Source organism: Notamacropus eugenii, chromosome 6 (genome assembly GCF_028372415.1).
Source record: "Notamacropus eugenii isolate mMacEug1 chromosome 6, mMacEug1.pri_v2, whole genome shotgun sequence".
Taxonomy (NCBI): Eukaryota; Metazoa; Chordata; class Mammalia; order Diprotodontia; family Macropodidae; genus Notamacropus; species Notamacropus eugenii.
This window is the reverse complement of record NC_092877.1, coordinates 159,981,598-159,990,200: the sequence shown is the minus strand read 5'-3', so window position 1 is coordinate 159,990,200 and position 8,603 is coordinate 159,981,598. Positions and strand designations below refer to the sequence as shown.

Here is an 8,603-nt window from a genome sequence, read left to right as displayed (position 1 = left end):
GCTTCACAACGAGTAGGGCAGGGGTTGCAGAGAGGAGAAAAGTTGGAATTCACATTTTTAAAATGAATGTTAAAAAAAAGAAAGCTTCTTTCCTACAAACAAAGTCTGACCAATATCCCACAGGCAATTTTGTCCTTGCAGCAAAGAGAAAGACAGATTATTTTTATCTCATTAATTTTTATGTAAAATTGTTTTTTGCTCTCTTGGTTGCTCCCTGGATAAATTGAAAGGGAAAACAGTAAGGTTCTTTATCTTGTGGGTTTAATTATCTATATTTACACACTTACTACTTGTGATTATGAAATGAAGATGTTGTATACCTATGATAAATATTGCAAGATCATTTTCTATCATTGTGTATTTATTTTAGCATAATAGCAATGCCATTAAGATGAATAAAAAGTAAAGAAAGCAACATAAAGGAATGAGAGGAGATGAACAGGAGAATGGGGATCATTAGAATTTCACTTGCACATTAGAAATGAATAATGAATTTCCAAAACAAACATCATTGTTTTAAAATATAAGATTATGTTGAAATAATTAAATGTACCAGGAAGCTCTAAACGTACACACGACTAGACAATTCTAAAGACATGATCCTTTTATTTTCTTTGTCTTGCATCCTCCCTCTAGCAAATTCTTGCTTCTTGTAGAACACAGAAGCAGTGCATTGACAAACTATAAAGCTTATAGATAGCCTGACAAATGGAAACAGAAATGAAATAATGTAGATGCTTTTTTAATGGAAAGAAAAAAATTAAGTATGCTGTGTACAATGGTTTTATGAATCTCAGGCTGTTAGAAGCCCAAGGGAAAAAAAGTATTCTTTGAACAAGCTTTTGTGTGCATAGTCAAAACACAGTCATGTGTTTCAAATGAAACTTACTCAGTACCAGCTTCTAAATGAGAATATGTTTGATCAGAAAATATGATAGAGTACAACACTCAAGCAGTTATCTATGACTTCTCAGTTTGGAGGTATTTGAATTGAGCATGGTCTTATAATTATAAAGGTATCTAATAAATATTCCCAATCTTTCTTTAAAAATTATTTTCTTTATTTCTTCTTTTATTTTATTGTGCTTAAACAAGCATCCATTTTTTTCTCCTCCCCATACCCCCCAGCTGAATGTGCATTAGAAGAAAATGAGCAATAAATATTAACAGTGAACATAGTATTCTCAGTGTATTTCAAATATACATCATTTTTTCTTTGTTCTATGAAGTCTATGGATAGAAATATTTTAACGGCAACATGCTTTTGCTCTTTTTCACTAAGGATATCTGCCATGATGCTTCAGTATAGCATGAAATTTTCCCTAGATTATTAAAGGTTATGTTAGGAGACCAGAAGGTTTGACAGGTCCTTTGTGAGCCCTGCAGTAGTTTGACTGTAGAGACTCATCATTATAAAGGTGGTCTTTGGGTGATGATTTTTTTCCTTCACAAGCAAAAATACAAAGAAGTTGTGATCATGGCTATGGTTGAGCCACAAGTGCCTTTTTTTTTGTAAAAAATGAGGAATTTTTCACACTAAACTTTTCATAATTCTGGGATTCTGACAGATATTTCAGGAAGCACAGAGGCTCCTGGCAATGCTAGATTCAACAGCCTTTTCAGCAGAGACCTTAGAAACTGTTAATAATTTTCTAGCTATGATGGTAGCACTTTAAGGATTGCAAATTCCTTTGCAAATGTCTCATTTCAACAGCCCTGACAGGTACGTATTATTATTTTTCCCATTTTGCAGATGAGGACACTGAGACAAACATAGATTATATGATGTCACACATCTAGTAAGTGTCTGAGGCTAGATTTGAACTCAGTTCTCTTTATCTCCAGATCCCATGCTCTATCCACTGTGCAGCCTTGCTGGTTTTCAAGAGACTTTGAGGATCTTGAAGAGAGAAGCATCATTTTATTTTTTTTTGTAAAAAAAAATAAAGAAGTTTTCTGTTATCTCTGAAGAGAAATTTCTGAAAAGCAAGAGTACTCTGTTGCTGAGATATTGAGTCTAATCTTATATCAAAAAGTAAATAAGAAGCAGATTCTTAGGAAGAGACTTTCATTGGTATCTTGAGAATCTGAATAAAGGAACTGCCTTTCAGGAATGAGCAAGAATTAAAAGTAGAAGTGATCTTGGCTATGATCTCTTCTCGCAGCTAAAATATTACAAGTACTTATCTATGCCTGTGTGTAGCCACTTATTATCATGCTAATAAACTGTATGCCCAGGAACTGTTTATTTAAGCATAAAAGGTTATGAGTTCGGGTGTTTATAGATAAATGAGTAACTGCTTATTGGAAAAGAGGTTTCCACAGTTCATTAAATAAGAAAAGAGAAAAACTACACCTATTATGTGGAAGCTGCTCTTTATTAAGGTTAGAGTAAAGACACCCTCACATTGTCATCATTTCCATGCATCCTTTCCCTCAGAAAACTTGAATACAGTTTTAATTTCTGGCCCTCACTGTGCCTTCCCTTTGGGGAAGTTCATAGAAACACAGTTCAGGAGGTACTGCAATATGAGCTGATGTAACCAATCTCTTGCTCTCCTTCAAGGGGTTTAAAATTGAAAGTAGAACTTAGTTATTTATAATAGAATCTAATTATATATCTACATTATAAACCTGGCATCTTAGTTTTAAGGCTCTTGATCTGGGTGACAATGTAATGAATTGCTTACTTGAACATTTTTAATCATTAAAGAAAAATCCTTTTCGTTACTCTGAGATTTGTTGTACCTCTCTACTCCAAGTAGAAAGTAAAAAAAAAATAGTAAAGTGAGCTACCAGTTACCACCAAACTTCAACTGGGTACAGTACAAGACACAAGGATAATCTAATGATTTTGACCCTTAGTTCTCCTTCCCAAACCTCACATTCATACTTTCTGGTATATGTACTAAAGTCTGTTTACATTTTTGTACAAACTGAACCAGTTTTTTGTTTTTTTCTTATTTGACTGCTAACTGAAAGCATGCTTAGAAAATAAAGGAGAGAGACTGAGGGCATCAGGCATGTGAGAGATGGAAGAATAAACATCATCGGAAAGTAGAAGATCCTTGAAAGGGGACAGAGGGAAGTCACTTTGCCCAGGCCTAGCAATGGTCCTAAGAGTTAGGGGAGATCTTAAAGTGGTTTTGGCATTCCGTGCCAGAGCTAGGCAGCAGCCCGGTCTAGCCCATGCTTTCCTTAAGGCTCGTAGCTGGGGGAGCCCAGCCCAGTTCAAGCATTCCGGGATGGTCCAGCCCAGCTCACCATGCCTGTCATACAGAACATAAGCATGCCAGACATGACAGGAGCCCAGTCAGAGCCTTCTCAAAGGCCTGTGGGTACACCAGAACCCAGGTAGAGGCAGCGGGAGGTGGCAGCGGCCGCCGTGACCGCGGTTCGGTGGGCGGTGAAGGCACGGCTGCCTGGGCCCTGCGGGGCAGCTGCGGGGCCGTGGAGGGGGAGCCCGGGGCTAGAGGGGCGGGAGGTTGGAATCGCGGGGGAGGGCGCGAGGCCCGCTAGCCCACTCCTCGTTATCTAGCTGCTGGGACGCAGGGCAGGCTTGGGGAGCCTCTCTCCCCTTCCCCACCTTCGGGCCAGCCTCAGCTCCGCAGCCGCCCTGCCAGCCCTCCAATCGGCTCCTGCCTCCGCTCCCATCCCGGGCTGGAGGAGGAACCAGAGGAGGAGGAGGAGAAGGAGCCGCTGGCCAGCGGGGGCGATATGGTCCAGCTCAACGTGGGGAGGTGGAGGGGAGACCCGGCGGTGGACCCAGATAAAGTACCTCAAGAAAAACACAAATGTGGATTCCAGATTCAGCCAGTCAACCCGGGGAAAGGGGGCCCTGACATTCTCTCTAGAACTGGAGAAGAGGCAGTTAAGACTGGGATTTCCCGTAGACCCACGAAGGTGCTGATGGTAGCTGGCCATCACAACTGGACTGTAGCTGCTCATGCTCATTTTGCTGTTTGTTGCAGAATCAAAGAATCTTCTGGATGGCAGCAGGTGTTTCCAGGTCCTTATTCAGACTGGACTATTGAAGGAGTGGCATTGAATGCAAAAGTGGTTGAAGGTCCACATGGAGACAAAGATAAGATGGTGGCGCTTGCCTCAGATGGTAGCATCATTATATGGAGCATTCAAGATCGAGGCAGTGGTAGTGAAATAGGAGTATCCAGGCTTGGAGTTCCTGGAGATGCTATCTTTGCCATTGGTAACCAGTTGGTGGCTGCAAGTCATACAAGGAAAGTGGGAGTGTGGAATGCTGTAACTCAGCACTAGCAAGTTCAAGATGTTCTTCTTATTACTAGCTATGATACTGCTGGATCATTCCTGCTGTTGGGTTGTAACAATGGATCCATATATTACATAGGTGTGCAGAAATTTCCTTTGAGAATGAAAGACAATGAACTTCTTATAACCGAACTTTATCATGATCCTTCAAATGATGCTGTTACTGCTCTGAGTGTCTACCTCACACCTAAAACAAGTGTCAGTGGAAACTGGATTGAGATTACCTATGGTACAAGTTCTGGAGCAGTAAGAGTAATTGTACAACACCCAGAAACAGGTGGCTCAGGCTCTCAACTTTTGCAGACATTCATAGTTCACCAAAGTCCTGTTACAAAGATCATGCTCTCAGAGAAACACCTTGTATCAGTCAGTGCTGATAATAATCATGTACGGACATGGACAGTAACATAATTCCAAGGAATGATTTCCACACAACCAGGTTCTACTCCTTTAGCATCATTCAAGATACTGTCTTTGGAAGAGACAGAGTCATGGCAGTTACTCTTCTGGAAATGATGTAGGACCTTTTGGAGAGAGAGATGATTAACAAGTGTTTGTCCATAAAGTCATTCCTATCCCAAACAAACCCTTTGTAAGACTGTCATCTACTGGAAAAAGAATATGTGAGATCCAAGCTGTTGATTGTGCCATCATTTCATCATTTACTGTGAGAGAATGTGAAGGATCCAGTAGGATGGGTTCAAGACCACGATGTTATTTATTCACTGAACTCACAAATGGCAGCATTCAAATGTGAGATTTAACAACTAGCATGGATATAGTTAACATAAGTGAAGATAAGGAAACATCCTTATTTTGTTTCATTTATTTATTTCAGTTATTTATTTATTTCAGTTGGGGGTCCAACTGAAGAGGAACTACTTAAATTACTGGATCAGTGTCACCTCAGCACATCTCAATGTGCTACTCCTAATATATGACCAGCAACTTTGGTAGTTCAGCATAGCTGCCTGCAAGAGTCAAATTCTAGCCTTCAACTTCAGCACTATGAAACCATCCAGCTACTTAAGGGTCTGTGAGGCCTTGTAGAGAAAGTCCTTTGTTGCAAGGGCAAGGAAGACTGAGAGCTTTCACAGTTATAAAGACTTCCAAACTTTTAATTTGAACAGAAATTCAGTGGAAAAAGTCCCTGAAAATAATCTCTGCCCAGTATAGGGGAAAATGAAATGGGCAGCAGGGGAGTGCAATATCTCTGGAAAAAAGTCTCCAGGAACAAAAGCAGAAACTTCAAGAAAATTAGATAATGGAATTGAAGCTCAGAAAATAGGTGAAAGTTGGACAGAAACCAAGAAAAGAGGATCTGAGGATGAAATTGAAAGCAAAGTAGAGATGAAGAATAAAGGTGGATTTGAAGGGGGAAGGTTCCTTGGAAGAAAAAAAGTTCTTCACCTGGCATCATCACCAAGTACTTCAGATGGAGGGACTGACTCACCTGGTACAACATCACCATCACCTACAAAGATCACTCCATCTCCACGGCATAAGGAAAGTGAGTCTTCTGGTCAGGATTACAGCTTGTGAGCAAACACTAGCCAGTATGAACAGTCATGTCATTGACTATTGATGAAAGTTAATTTAACTGGATTTCAATGCTGTTAATTTTTACACTAAAACTTTGCAACTTACAACTGGTTTCATTTCAGTATCTTTTTAAGAGAAGGGATTAACTGGAGCAAGATCGTTATTAACTGTGTTTTTCATTAACACAATAAACAGACATTTTAAAAGCTTAGAGTCCAATTTTATGTATGTCATTGTGTTGAAACAAAATTCATTATTTAAGAGAATAGTGGCATGCTAAGATAGCATGAGTGCTCCCATAAGGAGCTGAAGTTGGCAGACCTTAATCTTCTAGTCATTTTGCCACTAATTTGTGTTGAAATTTTGGGCATGTCACAGTTTTTTGGTGACCCTTGTTTCCTAATCTGTCCAATATTTGAAAAGTACTTTGAGATCCTTACTTGAAAGGTGCTATGTATGTGAAAAATATAACAATAATATTCTAATTATTAAACACTTGTGATATCAGATAATACAGTCCAGTATATAGAACTTCTTTTAAAGGGATATTTGTGTCTTGATGGTGGGAGTCATTTTTTGATTCTTCTTTTTTGACCTTTTTTTGTATTAGAAATAATGAATACTCGAAGCCCACATAAAGCCTCTTTAGAGCTATGTTTGTGATTTACAGGGATTTGGAGTTACTTTTAGGTATTATTTCTCTTTAGGTTTGATAAAATATGAAAACTAACTCAAGAGAAGCTTATTGTATCCATGTGGGAAAGCTCTACTTATTTTTTTCTGCCTTGTTTATAAAGTCACCATGGCTATTTTCTCCCCAAATCTCATAAAGCTAAGAGACCTTTACCTTGGTTATCTTATTAGTTTATGACACTGTGATTCTGAATATTGAGTTAATGCTTTTGGTTACTGAAAAAAAATGTTATTTTTATTTGTCCTCATATTAAAAAGTACAAAGAAGTATAATTTATAGTTATTTCTCCATTTTCCTCAACATGATTTCAGGAATTTACAAATATGGTAACTGTAAATTTAAAAGGTATTAGGCATTTGTTTCAGGATGCTATGCTTATTAAAATTCCACTATAGTTGATTTGTGAAGTACAAATATATTCTTTGAAAGTTAAAAAAAAATATAAGAATCCAGGTAGAAAGAGCAGACTTAGGCCCATGTAGGCCTATAGAGTGTGACTTTAATTGCTTGATCAATCCCTGAAATTTCTTGGAGGGAATTTAGCTCAGAAATAGCCCTTAAGATCAAAAGTGAGGAAGGACCCTAGAAAGTAGGAAGTGCAGGAATCCTATAAGACAAGGCCCATGACCAAAAAAGTAGATCGGTATACTCAGAGCTAGTTAGGCCTTTCCTGTGTCATTCTAGTTGGGATCTTGACCCAAGTAGAGGCTCCTAAATCTAGGTACTGAGGTGAATTATATGGGTTAACCAAGTGAAATTCTAAAAATCGTAAAGAAATATATTAATTTAAGAGACATCTAGGTAGTATGCTTCAAAGACTATGGTTTCCCCACAACAAATACAGGTGAATCTTTAGAGAAAAAAAATTTCCCAGGTCGGAGGTACTGGAGTACGCAGAAAAAATGAAATGAAAGATGCACAATGACAAAGCTAAAAAGACAAAAATGGTAAGGAAAATTGTCACATTAGAACAGATGGTGAAATATATCATTTAAGAATTGAATGCCTTGAAAATTATAATAAGCCAAAGAACAAAAAACCTAATAAGAAAATTTAAAATAAATACTAAAAGTAAAACCAAAAGTTTGGAGAAGGAAATTAGAAGAAATATAAGAAATATTACATAAAAAATAACTGGCCTGGAAAACAGCATTATTATCTAAGAATTATGTGACCATTTGGAAAGTATGATCAGAGAAAAACCTATCATATTTCAAGATATTATGAAGGAATACTTCCAGAACTCTTAGAACCAGAGACAGTAAAACCATAAAGACTCTATTGGTTAATTCTAAAAAGAAACCTAAAAATGAAAACTGCCAGGAATATCAATACCAAAATCTACAGTTACTAGATCCACAAAAAAAAAAAAGATACAAAAAGAAGGACTCTGAATACCAAGACACACAAGAAGTATCCCCTAAGATTGAAGAGCTGCCACTTGAAATGTAAAGAGAAATTGGAATAAAATATTCCAAAAGGAAGAGGTATAAGGATAATGTATCCAGCAAAATAAGCTTTTTCTGATAAAAAAAAAAAACAGAACTAATTAGATATTTAGATATGGAAACAGACACCAAGGAAAACATACAAAGGCACACATACATGCTTAATTGAAAGAGAATATGTGGGGATGGATTGTTTGTGAGTTGGTAGAGGCATAAGAAATTCTTTTCAGAGCCCTAATATCATCAAAAGTGAATGGACAAAGGAGAAAGAACACAATTATAGAAAGTTACTATGGGAATAAAGACAAGGGTTCATCTTCAGAGGAGGAAATTGTAGCAAAAAGAAAAGCCTCTTCTACCTGAGTCACATCAAATGACCACCTGCTGAAAAAGAATTTATAGAAGTGCTTTAACAAAGACTTTAAAAATCAAATGAGAGAGATTGAGGAAAAAACTTGTAAACAATAAAAACAATTCAAGAAAAACTAGAAGATTCTGAAAAGAAAGTCAACCAACTATAAAAGGAGATCTAGAATCTTGAGGAAGAAGATGGCTCCTTGAAAATTAGAACTGGGAACATGACTAATGTGAAAATTTGTTTAATAAAAATATATGTGTAGAACCCATATAAG

General features: G+C 37.5%; 1 pseudogene; it reads left to right on the top strand.

Moving 5' to 3' along the window:
- Window positions 1–3,540: 3,540 nt before the first annotated feature.
- Window positions 3,541–6,193, top strand: LOC140510743 (BTB/POZ domain-containing protein KCTD3-like; annotated as a pseudogene).
- The last annotated feature ends 2,410 nt before the right edge of the window (window positions 6,194–8,603 follow it).